Raw genomic sequence first — 20,631 nt, forward strand, 5'->3', positions numbered from 1 at the left:
GCTGGGTCCAAGCCGGAGGAGAGCAGCGGGGCACAGCCCGGAGAGGGAAGGGAAGGCAGGGAAAAGGGAAGGGAGATGCCAGCTAAAGCCGGGAAAGGCTCTTCTGAGGAGCAGATGGGGGCAGGCAGCGAGATGCGGTTGGTTCCGTAAGTGGGTTTTGGGTTTTATTCCTTTTTTTTTTTTTTTTTTTTTTTTTGGGGGGGGGGGGTGGGGGGATGGCAGAGACGTTTCCCAATTAGCCCAATCAGGCTGGAGATCCTAGGTGTCAGTAGTGAGTAGGAGCGAGGGAAGGCACCGGAGGAGGAGGAATCCAGGCAGCCGGAGTTGCAGCCGTGGGAGAGCGGCGGCGGCGCCGGCAGCCCCGGGAGGCGGCCCCGCTCCCCTCCCTGTCCCCATCCCTTTCCTCATCCCCTACAAACTTTAGGACGACGAAAAGCGACTTGGGGGAGCCCCTCCAGAGACAACCTGCGCTCCTCCGCCTTCTCCCCTCTCCCGGAGGTGGGTGGGCTGGGGAAAGGAGGAGCAACCGGCCACTCTCTCTGCAAAGCTAAAAAAAAAATAGGAAAGAAAGAGAAAAAGGATAGAAAGGGATTTTTATTATCGCTTCAATTTTTTATTAATTATATTTTTATTATCCCTCCCCCGTGCATTGGGCTGCTGTTACTACAGCACTTCTACACCTCTCCGCCTATTTTATTTTATTTTTATTTATTTTTTTTTTCGGAAAGGGGTGTGTGCCTTTGCGTGTGCCTGTGTTTGCAAAAGAGCCTGGGTGTCCAAGCCGGCTCCGCAGCCACCATTGGAGAAGAGGGCTGGGGAGGAAGGGCTGGCTGGCGAGACAGCCGCAGTGCGAGCCCTCCCCGGCGGGCGGGAGGCCGCGGAGCCGGGCATGGCCCCGTAGCGCATCCCCTGCCCGCATCCCCTGCCTGCACCCCGCCTGCAGCTCCGCTGCCCGGCTCCCCCCACTCCTGGCTGATTTAGAGGCGGGGGGGGGGGAAGGGCTGGGGGAGGGAGGGAGGGGAGGGAAGGGGTGATTTGGGGAGGGAGTGAAAACTGGAGCTGCTTTTGCCCCCCCCCCCCCCCCCATTTCCCCCCCCCCCCGGCTCTGGGCGAGCCAGACACGGTTTGCCCAGTGCAGAGAGAGGGGCTCCGTGTTCCGCCTCCGTGGAGTATTTGGGATTGGAGAGAGACACACACGCGCACACACACACACACGCACACAGAGACCATCTGCAGTGTCAATGCGGCGCCTGCTCTGAAGACTGAAGTGGGGGGAAAGGAGAGGAGAGAAATATTATAAATATATATTTACACCAAAACCCACCCAAAGCAAGCGAAGAGCGTTCCCAGGTAAGGAGCCCCCCGCCCCGCCCGGGCAGCGGGGGCTGCGGGAGGATGCCCCGGAGGATGCCCCGGAGGATGCCCCGGGAGGGCTGGCGGGGCTGCAGCGGTACCTGCCCTCCACACCTGGCGGCAGTGGAGGGGTGGGGGGGCGCTGGGAGGCGCCCCCGCCGCTGCTCCCCACCCCCGGGTCCCGGGAAGGGGGTCTGGGATGGAGGGCAGGGACCCCCGCGGACAGCGGGCTGAGCCGGGGGCTTCGGGCACGGCCCCTCCGCCCCTCCCGGCCCGGCTTGGGAGGATGCCGGGCGGGGGTCCGCGGCGGGGAGCTCCCCTTCTCCACATCCCCAGCGCGGAGGGGACGCGGTGGCCGGTGTCCTCCTTTCCCGGGTCCCCGATGGCTTTTTCCCCATGCACAAGGCTCAACTTTTCTCCGCGGAGGTAGCGGCTCCAGCGGCTCAGCCCGTCCCTCATCACCCTCGGCATCCCCCGGCTGCAGATTTTCCTCCCCTCGGGGGGTATTTTCCCCCTGCGACGCTCCAGAGCTCTCCTCGGGCGAGGGGCTGGAGGCATTTGCAAACTTTTCCTGCTCCCGGTGAGGTTGCAGCTGGACGGGGCTGGAGGCAGAGCCCTATTCCCGGGGAGGATAACACCTCCCGGGTGACCGATGGATGGGGACAGGGGCCAGCCCCGGTGGTGAACACTTAAGAGGGAAGGGCAGACCCCCATCTCTTCCCTTCCTGCAAGGTGCCGGAGAGTTTTCCTGCCCAAATCCCGGCTGCGGAGTCAGCGCCGCTGAACCTCCCTCCTTTCCCTCGGTGCATGTGTGTGCTGCAACCGAAACCTGCGTATTGATGCTCTGCGTTTATCACACATATGCCTTTAAATTATGTAGACCGGGAGAAGTGATCTAGACACCGAGCCGCGCGTTGTTTTGGTGGAAATCCACGTTGTTTTTGTGGAAATCTGATACTCCGGCAGCAGCTGAGTTCCTCGCAGACAAACAAACCCGCTTGCTCAGCCCCAGCAGGGCTGTTTGGGTTTGTAGTGGCTGCTCCATCCCCAGCCCGGAGGAAATCCTCCTCCCGGGGCTCCATCTGCTCCCCGTGCCGCCAAGGGATGCGGCGTTCGCCGTGCTGGATGCGGGGGTAGGACCCGCAGGGCTCGCCCTGGTGGGAAGGACCCGGTGGAACGCGTGTGGCTCCGCACCTCTCCCGAAAAACTTCCACACCCCGCGCTGCTTCGCAGCCCTGCCGCCGGGCAGCCGTGCGGGAGAGCTCGCTGGAAGCGCACCTGATTGTCCACGGCTTCCCTCCGCTGCCGGGAGGCGATGCCTGGCAACAGAGGTTTTGGGAAAAACGAGGGGAGTCTGGCGCTCCCCGAGTCGTGGGGATGAGTGGTGCAGAGTCTCGGGACCCCCGAGACTGCCGGGGGATGCTCTCGTTCCCTGCGAACAATGACGGTGCCAGGAGATTTTTACAGCCGATGCAAACTGCTCGCAGCCTTCTAGGGACTTATCTTGAGTGTGCACTAATATTTCGGAGGGCGGAAAGCGTGCTAACTCATTTCTTTACCAGCCCTCTGCTTCACCCGGGTGCTGTTTGTAGAAATGCGCGAGCGGGCAGGACCAGCGGGGCACGGGGGGCACGGGCTTTGGCGTCTCTGTGGTTTTAATTACGGCGTGTGCCTCCCAGCGTGGGATTAGGTGCTTCCTAAGCCTCTGGCTGGAGGTGCAGGGGATGCGAGCAGCGTTTTCCTTGTGGTTTTGGTTGTGGGTTTTGGGTTTTTGGTGTTTTTTTTTTTTTTTTTTTTTTTTTTTTTTTTTTTTTTTTTTGCCTGGGGAAGTGCGTGTTTGTTTGTTTGTTTGTTTGTGTGTGTGGGATCCTTCGCTAAGCCGGGCTTCAAGCGGTGCAACAGATGTGTGTGTGTGTGCTTCGCGTGTGCAGCCAGGTTTAAACACGCAACCCCAGCCCCGGCACGAAAACCTGGGGCTTTTCTCCCCTCCTCTGCCCAGACCCACCCCCCATGGGGGTGTCTCCTTTCCGAAAGGACCACTCCAAGGCTTCTTCTCTCTCTGTCCCATCCTAAATGTGTGGCGCTCGGCGGTATGGATACCACGCGAAATAAATGACAGCCGCATGATCTAAGTGATGTTTATGTCCAAGACGGTGTTTTAGAAGCCGGGCTGATGATCAGTCACGGTGCTGTAGGCAAGCATTTGCTTGATGATCGTAACTGCCTCGCAGGCACCGAGGGCTGGTGTCAAATGTGCTGTGCGCGCAGCCCGGCTGGGGAGGGACGCTGCAAACCCAAAGGGAGATGCTGAACTTCTCCGCAGGGAGAGGCAATATTTGAGCTTTTCCTCAGCGGATTCACCTGGCAGCATCCCTCCCTGCAGCGCAGAGAGCCTGGTGCTCGCCAGCCGGTGGGTGAGGCAAAGCGAAGGGCTGAGCAGAGGCAGGAGAGCCGCGGAGCTGCGCTGCCGGCGAGGCAGGAGCCGTCTGTGGCAGCCCCATCCCGGGGGGCTCTGGCTTGCCGGAGCCGCTTTCATATCAATTCCTCTACTTTCGCAGGCTGAGGAGGGGGAGGAGAGATGCCGGCGCCCCTTTTGTGTTGCATCTTTTTCCTTTTACTGAACCGCTTTGTCTCTGCCTCCCGATGCCGAGGGGTTGCAGTAAAACCGAGCTGCCTCTCGCCGTGCCGGGGCTGGATTCGTGTGAAGAGCCTGGCAAGATCTTACGATGCTCCGGGTGTGCTGAGGGTTAACGCCGTGTGGGAATCAGTTTCTTGTTAGGAGGGGAACCCCGAGCAGCTTCCTGCAAAGCTGAGAAGGATGCTGGCACTGTGGGCTCCACGCTGGGATCTGACCCAGCGGAGGGTGTCAGAGGTGCGGCTGCTGAGTTTTGGAGTTAGCAGTGCCAGAGTTTGGGGCTTGGCACTGCCCGCATATGTTTTGGAGCGGGATGGCGTGCTGTCCTGGGAATCATTTGGCTCCTCTTGATCTATTTATTATTTATAACACCTCTAAAGTGGGGTCCCGCATAGCTGAGACTCCAAAGTCTCATGTCCTGCCCATGAATCCCCCTCCCCACCCAGGGATGCGTTTTGGGCTGTGACAGTTCCCGCTAGCAAAGCCCTCAAACTGCTTCATGCTCTAACAAAAAGCATCTGGGGAACCTTTCTGGCTCTCTGAAAGGCTTCAGAGGGCTCTTTCTTGCTCCTTCCTTCTGGCTCGCGAGACTCAGGGAAGGGACAGCAGCGCTCCAGGCGCCCAAGGCAACGAGACTTCCCGTCTGTGCAGAGAGTCTGGGCAGCCCACTGCCTTTCTGCAGGGCATCAGTGATGAGCGTGCTTCCCTGCGTGACTGTCTTCCTGTGAAAAGTGCTTTATGTCCCTCAGCTTTGAGCTCTCAAGGAGCCTGTGACAAAAAGAAAAAAGAAGAAGAAGAAAAAAAATTACGTAGTGCTGCCCACATGTTTTTCACTCAGGCTCTGAATGGTTTTAAAACACAACCATTTACTCCATTCCCGTGGTGTGGATCGGGAAACGGAGGCACGGGGTTTTAAAATGTAACCACTCACTCAGTTCCTGTGGTATGGATTGGGAAACTGAGGCACAGAGAGGCAAACAGCTCAGTCCACATTTATTGATGAGGAATTTTCACTCACCAGCCTGAAGTGCAAACCGAGCCCCAAGTGGGACTCAGTGATGAGAGCAGGGAGTGGTGCCCTGCCCTCCAGCCTGTGCTTCAATAGCCAAGAGCAGCCCTTGGACAGAACAGGTCATTTTCAGGATTGAATTTTTCCCAGTTAAAATGGCAAATGGGTGTTTTGAAGTGAGGAAGTATCATAGAATCGTGGAATTACAGAACAGTTTGTGTTGGAAGGGACTTTAAAGATTTTCTAGTTCCAATACCTTGCCATGGGCAGAGACAACCAAACATTTTGGGTTAGGGAATTGGCCTGGGAGCAGCTGTGCTTTCGTGGACCTCAGTCCCAGTGCCTTTAAAATTTGGTGCAAAACGTTTTTAATCACCTTTGGGAATGGAGACATCATTGCAAAAATGACGTGCTGAGTTCCCTACAGCCTGTGTGGTGATTTTCTGTATCTGGCATTCTCCCTTGGGGTTTCTTTGACTCATCCCAAAGAATAGTCTGGGTATTTTTGTTGGTGCATGAGCTCTGTTAGTTTGCCTCGTCGTGAAGGGGCTGAGCAGCCACTCAGGTAATAGGTGCCAACTCTGCATCTCCTGCCAGAGCACCCAGTGTCATGTGGCACCTGTCCTGAACCCTTTCCTTGGTAAAAACCCCTCTGTGAGCCCTTAGAGATGCTCTGAAGGCCCTGAACAGTGGTTTGAAAACCCAATGACCATTCATTCATTCTTCATTTTAGACACCTGTACCCTCCAGCTGATGTGAACACTGCCAGGGACATGCTTCCTTCCGAGGGGATTCCTGGAGCCATGGAGGAAGCCAACATTTTTGCTGAAATACAATGTTCCCAGCTCTCGCTACCTCAAATACTAATGTTTGTAGAAGACACAATCTTCTCAGAACTGGAGACCTGGGGGAGAGCAGTGACTGGGTTCAAACCCCCATCCCATTCTGCTTCCTCTTCAGCAGGTAGCTGTGACCTCACCTGGAATCACTAGAGAGAGAGAGAGATCATTTGCAGACTCTGTCACTTGCTTTTACTCCAGACTTTGCTGCTGAGAGGGTTTTCCCCTCTTTAAAAAAACGTTTTTTAAATGCTTCATGCAGTGAAGCAGAAATCCAGACTCAAAAGTCAAGTGGCTGAGATTCCCAGGCTTCTTTTTCATAGGGATAAATAAAAAGTCCTGCTGAGCGTGGCAGGACTTGCACTTGTGACCCAAAAGGGAGATGTTGCACCTCTGATTCTCCTGCTTTTCATGCCTGATCTCTGAGTTTCTTTCCATCTCTATTATCCACACACTGATCTGCTGGGGCTTTCCCACCCATCCATTGGCAATAAATTTATGGGATTTGACTGGCACTTGAATTTGCCAGGATGAATGTGTGGCTCTAACGCAGATAATACAGGTTAGCTTTCCACTACAGGCATTTGCCTGATCTATACCCACACACTTCCCCCTTCTCTACTCTCCTGCAAGGGCCAGAGGGATAAATCTTGATCCTTGGTGAACTCTCACAGCCAAATGCACGTAAATGTTTGTAAACAAGGCTCCACAACCTCTGTGTTATTTCTCCTGGAGCTTAAAACGCTCCAAAAGGGAGGAAAGGTAAGGCTGCTGAAGATGTTTGATTCCCATTAGTGTTTTTCTGGGAAACAGTGAGGTGATGCTGGACTGGTGACCACCTGTAAATGGTTAATATTTATATATTTGCTTTTTTTCTGCATGGGGAACTGGCACTTGCTGCCAGCAGCCTCCTGATGCTCATTCAGGTCGAGCCTCGCTGGGGACTGTCCGGGCATTCCGCTGTTTGGTGACTTGATCTTAGAGTTATAGGGATCAGGAGGATGAATTAGCAGTAAATTACATCCTGGATGGCTTCATCCTCAGCAGTGACAAGGTTTAAATTAAAAATACCTTGCCGGGATGAAGCACCAGTAAGTCAAGCTCTGGTGTTGTGTCAGTCTGGGTTCTGCAGCGAGAGCTCAGCCCCTGCGGAGCAGGAACAGGAGGAGCCCACCCATCGATTCCCAGCTGAACTGGGAAATTGCCACTTTGTTTCGCCTATCAAATGTTCTTTCTTTCCTCTCCTTTCCACCTCTTTCCCCACCTGAAGGGAGGACGGTCACGCTGGGAAGTTGGGAGAAGCTTTGTGGATTCGCTGCACGTGCCTGTGGCCCTGTTTGACTTGGTTAGAGCATATTTGATTGTGAAAAGGGATTTATTTGTTTTTTGTGACAGGGGATTTGTCTATAATGTAGTGCTGGAAAGAAAACTCATTTAGAGACTAAGGAGGTGTATCCTGTTACAATTGCCTATTGATGGAATAGCAAGTGCTTGGTGTGCTACACAGCTTCATTTTACTTTAGGGAAACTTACCCTGGGCTGCCAGAGGGAGACTTGGATTTGATGGAGAGCTGTCCCACGGCTCTCAGTGGGTTCCTTGGCTTCTTGTCTCCCCATTTATCAAGTGGGGGAACTCTCCTAGAAGTGACTGTCCCTTCAGCCACCGCCTAATGCTTGCTTTGCTCTAATGACCTTTAAAAATGACTCACTTTTTGTGAAGGGAGTAAAACCGGGTGGGGGCTTTGTTGGGAACTCACTCACCAGCCTGGGGAATGGCATCATGCCCATGGATAATGGGCACTGTCCCACCTGTGGGCAGTGCCACCTTCTTCTGGCTTTCAGAGGTGCTGAGGAACAGGAGGTTCTATATTCAAGGCAAAGGCTCTGCCCCCACAGCCCTGGAATACAACCACACCAATTGTGGAGCCAATCAAAAGCTGGGATTTTTCTTTAATGGACACTCCAGAAAAGAAAAACACACAGCCAAACTAGGGTGTGCACGTGTGCCTTAGAAAAAAGGAGTTTTTGGGCTGTTTTGGGAAACTCCTTCTATTTGTCAGGGTTTCGGTGCAAATTTCTGGGTCTTGCTAAAGGCAGAGCAACACGTGGAGTTTTTAAGCTGTTCTGAGATGTGTAAGTGTTGAGGGGTTGGTATTTGTATGGATAATTTTGGGCGTTTCCTCCTTTTGGTTGTGCCTCACCCTTTGCACTCTCCCTTTCACGGTGTCCTCCTGGCTGGACAGTGGGGCTGTCCCCTGTCACAGCCTCCTTTCCTACCAGCCCCCCTGGATCCCAGGAGTGATTTGGGGTGGTTGCAATGACCTCGATACACGGTGCTTTTGAGACTTCCTACCCCCATCCCTCCTTGGATCCCAGAAGTGATTTGGGGGATTGCAGTGACATCAGTACCTGGCGCTTTTGAGTCTCCATACCCCAGTCACCCCTTGGATCCCTGACTGCTCCTCTCCAGATTGTCCACACAGCTTCCCCAGGGAGGGCAGTGCTCAGGGACAACCTGGAGGGGGACTTCTTGCTTTAAGTCCATCTGTGCCACCACTGAAGCCACCTCTGGGAGGGCAGCTGCCTCCTCACCCTGAAGACGGCGGGATGAGCTCTGAGTTCTCCTCCTGCGCCGAGCTGCTATGGTGATGAGTTGCTATAGAAACACATATTTAGCATTATTATTTATTATTGAAAGGTGCTTCTTTTCATCCCTTAAAAGCAGGGCTGTGCCCAGCGGACCCCAATGCTGGGTGTGGGACACTGCCCACCCTGTCCATGTGGGATGGGGGGGTTAAGCTTCCCAAGAATCCAGGTTTATCCACGCTGGAGGCAGGGAACCGTGCTGTGCTGGCCCAGCGGGCTGATCTGGTTAAACAAATCCCCCAGTTTGTTCCCGTCACAGGTCCCTTCCCTTGTCAGATCCCTCCTTTGGAGGGGGATTTGAGCGAAACGTTTCATTCTAATGAGCTTACCCATCTCCAAACTGGAAATCGCGTGTCACCATTCGGGGCGCAGGGCTGGCATCAAGTTCTGTGACAATGACTCTTCATCCAGCACAAATGCTGCATTCACAGCACCTCGTAGGCACTGCCCGCTAAATACCTGCTCTTATCTCTGCCTCTGCTGCTCCTCGTTGTTTGCTGGAGTCCCTCCCTGTCTGCAAGCCCAGCCCTCTGTGCTGGGAGGCAGGGAAGCTCCTCTGATGCTCCCGTGCTCTGCTGAGCCCCCCTGGAGCTGGGCACCCCTCCAGGGCTGCAAGGGGCCAAGCAGAGCAAGCCCTGCTCAGGGCATGGCTCTGCCTGCCCTCACCATCACTTTCCAGTGTCCATGGGTGGGCTAGAACCTGCTTCTGGGGGTCTTGCTCCCCAGGAATGGGTTCAGGGGGTAGGAGCAGGTTTCCTCTGCAGCAGGGACCTGCCCGGACCCCGTTTATCCAGCACATCCATTGGTTTTGGGAATGCTCAGGAGGTGCAAGAGGGTTGCAAAGGGGTCTTCTGCCTGCAACCACTGGATTCACAGCTTCCCCTGGAAGCTGGCAGTGCAGCACAGGGGGCTCTTCAAGGAAACCTCCCTGCTTCCCTCCTGCTGACCTTCACACCCTGGCAGCCTTGAGGATGCTGCAGTGGCTGCAGAGGGGTGGCTCGGTGGGGACAGGAGGCTGTGGGAGGATGGAGGGATGTCCAGGGGCACTGGGAGGAGTGGGGCTGCTTTCCCTCTCTGGCTGGGGCAGGGGAGGGCTTGGCTTGGCTTGGCTTGCAGCAGGGATTAGCTGTGCAGTTCTTTCTTGTTCCCTGGAAATTGCCTAGTGGGAAAAAAAAAAAAAAGGAAAAAGGAAAACAACACAGCTTTTTGGATGCTGAATTAACAACTGGGAGATGAAGTTTCAGGGCTGGTTGGAGCAGCTGCAGGGGGGGGGGGGGCTCAGCCCCTCCTCTCACACCCTGCACAGGTGCTGCAGGTGCAGGGCTGAGTTCAGCTGCAGGTGCTCCCCTGGGAGATGGGGTGGGGAGGGATGCAGGAATGGCTGGACCAGTGCAGGATGCTGGGTAGGCAGAGAGCTGGGCTTGGGGAAATCTCTGCTGCTTGCAGGGTGTGTTCCCTGAATCCCTCCAGGTCTCCACCTTTGAGGAAACAAAAGGAAGTTCTTTAAAGCACCCCCTCAGGCAGGAATAAAACACCTTCCTTTGCAGAGCCGTCTCAGTGCTTGAAGTCATTCCCTTTGGGCTTTGCATTCTCCTTCTTGGAAGCTCTGCTCCCTGCAGGGAAGAGAAGAAAATTCCTGGGGTGAAGGAGCAGGGCTGAGGGGGATGGGGAGGCCTTCCTGGAAAGTGTGGGATGGAAATGGAGGAAGGGATAAAGGGATCCAGTGTGGGGTCTAGGGGTGAATGGAGACCCCTGTAACCCCTCGTGTAGGGTCACATCCAGCCTGGCTCTGTTGTAGGGATGGTTGGGAGCATCCTGTGGGGTGGGAGGTGCTCCTGCACATCCTGCATGTGCCAACCCCTTCTCCTGGTGAGGGGAGGCCACCAGAGGCCACCAGAGTGGGGTCTCTCTGAAAGGAGGGGGGCTGGCTGTGTCCTGGTTGGGTCACCCTTGTCCGTGTGGGTCTGGAGGGTTTGGGTTTTGCTTCTAGCACCCCTTTTTTCCCACTCTGAGCTGTACCATCTGCTTGGATATGTGTTTTGGAGAGGTCATCCAAGTGGTGGAATGGATTTGGGGCTGATTTGGGAGTCCTTGTGGACCCCACCAGCCCTGAGACCATGCAGTCTCAGGTTTGTCTCCAAAAGCCCGCTGAGGGTGGAGTCATTTTGGCCACCTTTGCATCCTCTGGCTTTCTCTTCCTGGTCTCCAAGGTCACTCCCAGAGATCAGGAGCTACTCACCTGGGCTAGGCAAGGACAGGAGGCACCTTGGAGCTGCACCCTCTGCCCGGGTGAGCGATGGAAAGGGAGGAGAGGCAGGTGAGCCATGGCAGGAGCTGGGTACTTAAACCAGCACCCCTTAGAGCCACTCAGGAGGGATTTTCCCCCCTCCTTTATGATGGAGTTGCTGCCCTCGCCTGCCTCAGCAAGGCAAACATTCAAGGGGATGCCTCTGAATGAAAGCACCGACTTTTAGGACAAATTTCTCTCTGCATAATGTCTCAAAGAAAGCGAGGGGAGGAAACAGCAAGCAGGCCTAATTAGGTAAGTATTCCCCATTAGGAAGGGGAAGGAGCTATCAAGTCGATTTCCATTTCCTTCTTATTTTACATGCCTGATTTTTCCGCCTCTCCAGGAGGCGGTGTGTGAAGTAGGTCTCTCCTTAGCTTGGAGAAGTAAATAATCAGGACACGATGAGCTCCTGAAGCTCTTCCCAAAGCTTTCCAAATCTGGACTAAGCTGAGGATTTTTAGCATCTTCACCAGCCTTCCAGGAGCTCCCCAGCATCCGTGAGACCTGGCAGGGACTTATTTCTCCCCTTCACACTGGAGAACCAAGGTGGGCAGCAGGACTTGCATATTCCAGATGTGTTCTGCAGATATTTCTCCCTGTTTCACCTGTTCTGCGTGGAATTTCTGCTCTCCTGGTTGCTTCCCAGTATGTGAACACATGGAGGTGCCTTGCTGCACTGGGAAATGTGATTGGGATCAGCCCCTAAGCCACCACCCAGCCCATTCCTACCTGAACCCAGCGTGTCCCCGTGTCCCCATGTCCTCCTGGCCGTGCTTCACCCCCGTGTACCCAAAGTTGCTCTCCTGGCTGTGCTCTCTGCTGCCTCTTAGAACAGCACATTGCAGCGTGGGCTGCAATTATGGAGCCATCAACGGGTTCTTGTGACACATTTTGGCGAGCCTGGGGACGCTTTGTGCACCAGCCTGCGAGGGAAGCTCTCTCCTCCCCCCTTTTGCTGCCTCCCCCTGCTCCAGAGTCTGTAAGTGGTGTTATTAAAGGCTGCCGGGAGCTGCTGTCATTGGCACAGTCAATGGCTGACACAAGGCAGCCCTCAGACTTTGACTCATCACACACACACACTTTGCAATGCATGAGCCACAAAAAAAGCCCATTTCTCACAAGCATCACCCCTTCCCCAGCTGCTTGGGCCCTTTTCTGCATTCATTTCAGAGAAGAAGCCTTGATTGTCCTGCAGTGTGAGGAAGGGATTGGAGTTGCATCATGCTGCCTGCACGTTCCCAGCTCTCTCATTATCTTTTGCTGGAAGTTGTGGTGCCTTTTTCCCTAAATACAACTCCATGCATCCATATATATAGATATATGTGTGTGTGTGTGTATGTTTTATACATATACATAAAAATACACATTTATATGCACATTGCTACACACAAATGCAAACTACACATGCTTTGGAAATGCCAATCTGTTCACCCTGCACTTTTCACAGATCACTGCCAATTTTCCCTCACAGTTCAGGAAAGGTTTTGCAGGTCCAGATTTTTGGAGAAGGAAGAGCAACCTTGTTGCAATAGTTGGAGTTAGGAGGGATTTAGACAAAAAAAAAACAAAAAAAACCCCAAAAAACCCAAAAAACCAAACAGTTTTCCTTTTTTCTCCAGCATCCCTTGATCAGATGCTGGTGGCAGAGAGATGTTTTCCAGCTTGTAGGGCGGAGAGGGAAGAAAGAAAAGAGTTTGAGGTTTTCCTCCACCACAGAACTGGGAATAAATAGTGCAAATTTGGACAAACCTTTGTGTCTGGGAATGTGCTCCAGTTGAGCTTGGCTGCCTCAATGCTTTTCAGAAGGTGCTGGTCCAGGCCCTGCTGGTGGCAAAGGAGACTCTGAGGGGCTCTCAGAGGTAGGGGATGATCGTGCAGCAATTCCCATCCTTCCCAGTGGCTCAGCTGGACCCTGGCCACGAGCACTCAAGTGGGGCAGCATGAGGTGCCACAAGCCTGGAGGAGATCCCAGGCAGATTGGAGCTCCATGACAATCCGCTTTTCTGCTTTCCAGTCCTTGGCTGTGCCTGGACACGTGCAGGCGTCTCCCTGCCGCCTGCTGGTTGATGCACAGGGTTCTTTGAGCCACGTTTCCCCCACTAACAGCCCTGCTGGCCACTCAGGCTGCTCCCCTGCTCTGCTCCCCTGCTCCTGGGTATTCGTGTGGGAGGACAAGTCTGAGGCTTCTCCAGTACTTGCACAAGGGTTTGGGAAAGTGACTGTGAGATGCTTGTGGTGCCTCAGGTTTAGCTTTTATATTTTTCAGATTCTGAGCTGCTTTTGTGTGTGGGTCTGGGCTTCATATTATGGGATGGTGAGCTCTCTGCACAGAGCAGGGAGACAAAACCATTCCTGCTCCAGCTGGGCACCAAGGACAAATGATCCAAACCTCAGGCCCAGGAGCACAAACACCGTGGGCTGAGGAGAGAAAAACAAGCAGGATGGGACTGCATGGGCTAAAGCTGGAATGGGACAATGAACTCCAACGTGCCAATGGAGCAGAGCTGATCCCAGTGAGAGCCCCCGGGAGCGCTCGTGCATTTTGGGACCATTTGGGTTCATCTTGGGTGCAGCCCTGGCTGGGCTCTGGTGCTGCCCAAGGTGGATCCATGGAGGAGATCCTTGCAATGAATCCCTGCTTTATTCTTTAACTCTGCCAGCCTCTGCTCTAGGTCAGCCTTCACAGGGCATCACTTGAAGCCTTTTCACTCAGTGGTTTTCACTTGGTCGTTGTCTTCTCTCCTGCCTTTCTTCTCCCTCCCTGGGAACACAGGCACCAGAACCAGCTTTAATTTATAAAAAGCAAAAAGGTCTCCAGGTGCAGGGTTGTGCTCACCTGTCTCTCCTCCACTGCTCTCTGCCAGTGGGTGACTTCTTTCACCCCCCATAATTAGCCTCTCCCAAGGTCTCACTGTTGCTGGGCTCAGGCAGAAGGTTTTACAGCCACTGCCTCTTCTCAAACACAGGAAAAATAATCCCTTCCTCAGCTCAAGGAGCAGATTTTAACCTGGTTCCTGCTGCTGCTGAGGCAGGGTGGCTGCAAGAGGGGCCCAGCCCAGCCCGTGGCAATGCTGGGGGTGGAGGATGTGTGTGTCAGGCTCCCCACGCAGAGGAAGGAATCAAATATCTGCCCTATCTCAAATGCCATGCTGGGCTCCTCTGGGACAGAGTTATTGGTGAGGAGGAAGCTGACCTTCTCCTGTGTTTATGAACTGAATCTCTGGTTCACTTTGGGTTTGATTTCTCCCCCTCCCCTCCTGTTACAGAGTGCAGTACTCCATTTCAAAGGAAATAACATTTTCTTCATTTTCTCCTTTGCTGGGATTTTTTAGGTGCTGCTCAAGATGAACAGGATTTCTTCCCCTTAGCTTTCCATGCTTTACCCTTGGCTTGTCACACTATGTTGCTTGCCCATGTTTTTGGGGCATCAGGGATATTCCCCTGTTACAAGGTGAACAAATTCTCCTGGAACTGGGAAAACACATAATTATTTTAGTAATCAGACCCCAGTGAGTTTGAGAACTAAAAAATTCTCCTCATTTCCCTCAGTGCCACATGGATCTGTCCTTCTTTCTCCTGGCTGACTTATCTCCAGCCTTCCCTGGCACAGCTTTTGCTGCAAATCCTTTCCTGCAAGGGCAGGTCTTGAGCATCTTTAGAGCAGCAAGTCTTTTGGAGCCCCATTTCCTTTTCCTTCCGCTTCTACCTGCGGAGAGCAGATTTTTGGAAGCTCAAGAGCTCTGTCTCTCCTGTGTACAGGTCCCTCGGAGATATTTGAAGGCACTTTGCTGAAGTTCACAGGTGACTTTTGAAAACCTTGGCCATGGCATTCATGTATATATATATAATATCTGTTCTCTCTTCCCTCCTGTTTTCTTTCTCTGTCAGGAATCCAGCTGTGCAACATGTGGCACTTGTAGGGCTTGGAAGGCAGGAAGATCAAGCAAACACAGAGCTTTCAGCAAGAAGAGATAAATTTCCAGGATAAATTCAAGCCACGTAGGCCCAGTCTGTTTTAGTTTTAAAGCCCTGCTGGTAGTGATGTGTGGGAGCTGTAGATACAAAACCAGGGAGAGAAGAAGAGTTTATTTGTATTATTTCTGGCACCTTGGTGGAAAGAAAACCCCAGTTCTGAGTTCGTGGGGCTTGGCACAATGTTTGTCTGCATGGTCTGGGGCAGGAAACTGCCTGTTGAGCTCTGCCTTCGTGCGTGGCTTGAAGGCAGAGGAAAAAAAGGAATTATCTGCCCTGACTGTTGTAACTGGAAGAGGAAAGAGCCGGATTTGTGGGGGTGTGTGGGATGCAGATGGCCCCAGAGGAGAAATATCTTGTTATTAATAACCCACGGAGTTGTGATAGCAATTTTCCACCTGTGCGCGCTGCCGCGGTTTTTATCTCAGCGCTCCGGCAGGGGCATAGCTGGGAGCTGTGGGCTCCCTGCTCAGGCAGCTGCTGGGGGTTCCCTGTTTGCTCCAGAGGCAGAGGACAGGGCAGGATTTGGGGTGCTGGGCCCTGACCATGGATTGGCTGCAGGGCTTTGGTGCTGTGCTCCTGGGGGTGTTGGCTGCCCCTGACCTGGCAAGGGGCACTCTGCCCTGGGAGCTGCTGTGTGTGCTGCTGCTTCTTCAGAGCATCACAGAATGGCTTGGGTCGGAAGGGATCCTAAAATTCTACTTCCAGCTGCCCTCAGGGATGCTTTCTACTAGCCCAAGGTGCTCTGTGCTCCATCCAACCTGGCCTTGGACACTCCAGGGATGGGGCAGCCACAGCTGCTCTGGATGCCCTCTGCCAGGGCCTCACCTCCATCACAGGGAAGAATTTCTTCCAAATATCCAATCTAAACCCGCCCTCTTTCAATTTAAAGCTATTCCACCTTGTCCTGTCTCTTTTTTTCAAAAAATCCCTCTTTTTTTCCCTATTTACTACTGTATTTTTTGCTTTACTGAGGTAAAAATATAAACCCCTGGATGCACTCTCCAGCTCTAACATTAGAGTGCTAGTCTTCTATGTTTAATTTCAGAAGAACTAAGTCATTTTGGAAGAATTTTTATAGGATTTTCTTGGTTACAAAGATTTGCTGTGCTATTGCTCACGTTTGACTGGAATGTTTAGGATCTGCACATTTTTTAATGTTTAATATGTGAAGTTACAGTAGTATGGTGACAAATTCTATATCTTAAGCCTTTACCAATAAGATAAAAAGCACAACAGCACCCAGCACAAAACACTGCTGTTTTCAGCCTAATGCCAGCACTAACAACCCAGACTTCACTTCCATCCCTCTTTCCCTCTGCCTTTTTCCTCTAATCCAAACTAAAGCTTTACAGGCTCTAACTCTTGAGTCAAGGGCAAAATTCAGCCCAGCCTCCTGCCTGAGTGATGCCTCATGTCACTGAAACCCACCTGCAGCCAGCCCCAAGACATGTCCCAGCCACACAGGAGCCAGGAGAAGGCCCCGTGTCCTCCAGCCCTGTACTTGAGCCCCGGGGAGGTGGAGCACAGGTGATGCTCTCCAGGAGCAGGGAGGATGCTCCTGCCTCATGTCCCAACAGCTGTGACTGCATCCCCAAGGGTAAAGGTGCATGGGCACAGGTTTACAGCTTTTCACAGTGTTTGAGGCTTGTGTGGCATGCCAAGTGCAGCTCTGGGGTCCTGTGAGGAAAGGGAAGAGAGCAGCAGGTCCTGTTTTGGAGAAAGTGGAGAGGTGGAGGCAGTGGCAGGTGAGGCTAAGGGGCTGGAGTGCACTTTGGTACGGTACTTGTGGGTTTTACTGTTTTAGCACCTGGCTATCTGCTTAATAGTGTTTCTTCAGCTCTTAAAACCTGTGTTATCAAGGCCCCCATTTCCTCTGAGCAGGATTTTATGAACAGAGGTGACCTTTGCACGCCCCCCACATTAAAAACACCTCTTGTCTCAGCCACAGGTGCCTTTATCCTGTGCGAGCAGAGATGAACAAAGCAGATGGTGTTTGGATCTGGATTAAATTAGAGTTTCGCTTGCAGCTGGCTTAGCAAACAAATAACTTTCTTCTGGGTAGCACAACCCAGATCTCAAACCTCTTACTGCAAACTAAAGTGTCCTTTGCAGCCTGCCCAGCTCACGTGCCCCCCTCTGCTGCTGAGTTTCTGTGTAACACCTGTCCTAACACAGCTAATGCTTTGTGGTGATGGATCTGCAATTATGAGGCTGTGCAAACAGCTAAAACAATTGCATCACCCTCCCTGTGGCTGCTCTGGGGTGATTTGTGGAGCTGCTGATAGCACTAGGCATGATTCGTGCAGATGAGGGGTCAGGTCTGTGAAGTGCAGGGCACCTGCAGCTTCCATCTGTGTCTGAGTGGACCAGGGGAGATATTTATGGTAGGAAAAGCAGAGATTTTGCCTTTTGCAGCAGCAGCAAGCTGCCCACATGGAATAGAACGTGCTGGCAGTGTCTCCTCTCATTGCTGGTCAGTGTGGGGGAGCACAGGGATGAACTGTAGAAAGCTTTAGCAGCAGAGTAGCAGGAGCAGACACCTCCTCCCTTCCTCCCCCCAGCCTCCCAGGCTGGTTGCCAGCAGCAGGACTCTGCTGTATCATTTCAGGACATGCTGGATGCATCCCTGCATCCCACAGCTGAGCAGGGTGACCACTGAACTATTTAAAGTCGCTCCAACGCTGACACTCGGGTGTGTAATGCAAATTCTGCTGATGCTGGTAAAGTGCTGGGGCAGGGGATGGGTTTAGGACCGAGGGGAATTCATCACTGTGAGCACTTTTGGGTGTGTGTCCCTCAAACGTGCACCAAAGGAGATAAGAATAGAGAAAATCAGTGGTGAAGGAGGTTTCCCTGGTGCTGCATGTGTGGCTCTGCAAAATAAAAGCTGTTACTGTGGCACTGAGCTGGGAATTCAACATGTGGGATGAAAATTTGTCTCTGCTTTGCTGGCTCTGTGTGACCTTGGGCAACTCATAGAATCACAGACTAGTTTGGGTTGAGGGGACCTTAAATAATTTTGGGCAGGGACACCTTCCACTAGCCCAGGCTGCTCATTAGGGTCAAGTTCTTCTCCTCCTCTTTTGATTAGCCCAAATGTTGTCTGATCCATCCTAGGAGCAGTGGAAAAGGCAAAACTTCTCCTTGCAGTATTTGTGCTATTAGATGCTCAACTTGGTCAAATTTTGACAGACTTTTAGCCATGGCCACAAGACAAGAAGCATCCTGATTTTTCCTCCCTGCTTCAAAGCATGCCACCTTTTCAGCAAGGCAGCAGGAAGAATAAAACCGAGGTCAAATATAGGAAAAAAAAAAAAAAGTTAAGATCAGTAACTTGCAAAAACTTTTCCCCTAATTTAGTTTTCAGCATTGCCCAAGTCATTCTGAATGCAACTATCCTCAGAGCTGGTAGCCTGAGGCAGACACCGAGCTCAGGAAATTGTCCCCTGAGTGGTTCAGGTCTGTCAAAGTAATGAGAACCTTAAAAGTGAGCCTTGGCACAGAACATGTCAGACAACCTGAGCTGTAGGTGTTGCTGCTAATGCTCACTGGAATTATGGATGCACACAGTGCCCTGCACGGGACTTGCATCATTTTGGTGCAAAAATAAATGTGCACCAAATGGAGTCGTGTATCTGCCTGCAAACACAATCTGTGCGTGTGTGTGCATCAGCTCCTTTCTAACCTGCTTGTTAACAAACAGAGCATGTGGTTATCTCCTCACCCATGTGAGCACTGTTCTGTCTCCTGCCTGCCTCTGATCCTGGCCATGGGTGTCCTGTCCAGCTCAGCAGCAGCTCAGGACTCTCAGGCATGATTTGGGATTACTTGTCCTGCAGCAACAGCCGGGCTGGGCTCTAAGAATAACTTTCCATTGGCCTTTGGATGTGTTGGCAGTAGCTGGGATTGTGGGGACAAAGTCACTGGGAGAGAAAATTAGCAGCAAATTAATAATACTTTTACCACGTTTTTTATTTCTGCAAGGGGGAATTGCTGCTGATTCTCTGCTTTTGTGGTCCTCCTGTGTCACCTGTAAATTGGGACATCACGGCGTGGTGGTGAGATAGATGTCAGACTGCTTTTTATTTTTTCTTTTCCCTTGAAATGCTCCCAAAGCTGCAGCTTATCAGGGCTTGTGTCCACAGTGTCTCATTAGAGCTCTCAGCACAGAGAGTCCTTCCCCAATGCTGCTGCTGGGCTGGAAATTGGGTCTCAGCTGGAAGTCTCTGCTTGGGCAAACGTGGGGCTCTCCATCAGTCCTGCCCCTGCGCCTGCCTTTTGGCTCAGGAGCAGCTCAGCTGTCCTTCAGCCTGCTCAAAACATCCAAGTCAAGTGGGGACAGAAGTTTTTTTAACCAAAATGCTCTGAGGGGAAGCGTCTGAAGAGGACAGATCCTCTTTGGTCTGATCTTGGGTGTTTCTTCTCAGGGAGCATCTTGCTCTGGAATGCAGCAGCTGCACTGTGCCCTGGTTCATTTTGAACATCACAAAAAGTACTGTTATGCCAGAATGGTTAAAATTATAAACAATTGTAATGCAGTTTTTATGGTATTTGTAAGGGAAAGCTAAGAAAAGCATGCAGGAGATTAGTATTTGTTTTAAATGTCTATTTGGTGCTGTATTATTTGTAAAGGAGAGGTTGTGCTCTGTAGCAATGTCCTATCTGCAGAAGATGCCTGGAATTCGGGACTGGTGAGCTTTGGGGCAGAAGTATGGACTTTTTATCCTTCTGACACCCCTTCAAGAGCTCTTTCCAAGCCCTTAGAGGCAGCAGGAATAGATTGCTTCAGCTGACACGTGCAAGTTTGGAACGTCCAGATTGGGACCTAATTGCCCTGGGTGCTACAGGAAGATGAAAAAAGATTCACCTGACCTCATCTGACCTGCTGGAGGGCTGAAAGACAGGGAGCAGTTGGTGGAAGAGCTGTCATGCAGAAGGCAGAGAGATAAAATGAGCAGCACATGTCTGCCCAGGAGGTTCAGGGTGCCTAAAAACCCACCCAGAAGAGTTTAGGAATTTGGTCAGAGTTAGGAAGTGCAGAGCAAATAAAACGAGGAGGTATCTATAAGTTCCTTTTTCAGAATCTCCAGTCAATATTAAAATTCTGCTAATGGTTGCAGTGAAGTACAGCTTTTTTTTTTTTTTTTTTTTTTTTTTTTTTTTTTTTTTTTTTTAGGGTTGGGAGGGCAAATGCCAGTCAGCAGTGCTGCTTCCCAGGGGTGTGTTGGACTGGAGATCTGGCTGGGATTTGGGATGGCCCAGCCATCCCTGTTTCATGGGGCTCGCTCATCTGCTCCCTTTAGCCACTCACACCAGAAGTTGAGGATGAAGAATTTGCTGTGTCAGATCTTTTCCCCAGGCCCCATCCAGAGCTGGTGGCTGCTGCTCCAAAAGGGGCTGGATACCTGCCATAAATGAAAGGAGGAAATTTTATGCTGAGTAAAGCATAAAGAGAGACTCTGTTCTCGCCTCTGCTGCAAACCCTGCACCACTGAAGAGAAATGATCACACCTCTGACTCTTCCCTCCCAGCAATTCAGCACTGCTAACAGCATTTTCTTTATGTTCCCACTCCTGCTGCGTGTCCAGCCCATTTCCTGCGAGGTTTGGTGCAGTTGCAGGATTGATGGTCCTTCCCTGGGGGATCCTGGCTCTCCAGGAGCACACAGCTGTGCCCTGCATGAATCGCATCGGCCTGGCCACTTGTAAACTCTTCATCTGGGAGAAGTTCCCATTTGCTGTGAGCCAGCGAGTGCTGGTCCCTGCTAACTGATGCCCGTCTGGTTTGCAGAGTGCCTGGTCCTGTGCAGCAAATCCACTGCTCTGCACCCCTCTGAAGCTTGATTTCCAAAGCTCATTCCCTATCCTCATCCAGGCATTGAGCA

General features: G+C 52.3%; 1 protein-coding gene across 5 annotated transcripts in view; it reads left to right on the forward strand.

The window, feature by feature from the left end:
- Window positions 1-216: 216 nt before the first annotated feature.
- Window positions 217-20,631, forward strand: part of PLXNA4 (plexin A4) — a 446,965-nt gene continuing 426,550 nt past the window's right edge. For 4 of the 5 annotated variants that reach the window (XM_068189378.1, XM_068189380.1, XM_068189381.1 and 1 more), the window contains exon 1: window positions 1,301-1,350. The gene's annotated coding sequence lies outside the window, so the exon portion shown is untranslated. Of the gene's footprint in view, window positions 499-1,300; window positions 1,351-20,631 lie in introns of those variants that run through there. The other variant, XM_068189379.1, reaches the window with a different exon arrangement.

This window comes from Anomalospiza imberbis, chromosome 5 (assembly GCF_031753505.1).
Source record: "Anomalospiza imberbis isolate Cuckoo-Finch-1a 21T00152 chromosome 5, ASM3175350v1, whole genome shotgun sequence".
Lineage (NCBI taxonomy): Eukaryota > Metazoa > Chordata > Aves > Passeriformes > Viduidae > Anomalospiza > Anomalospiza imberbis.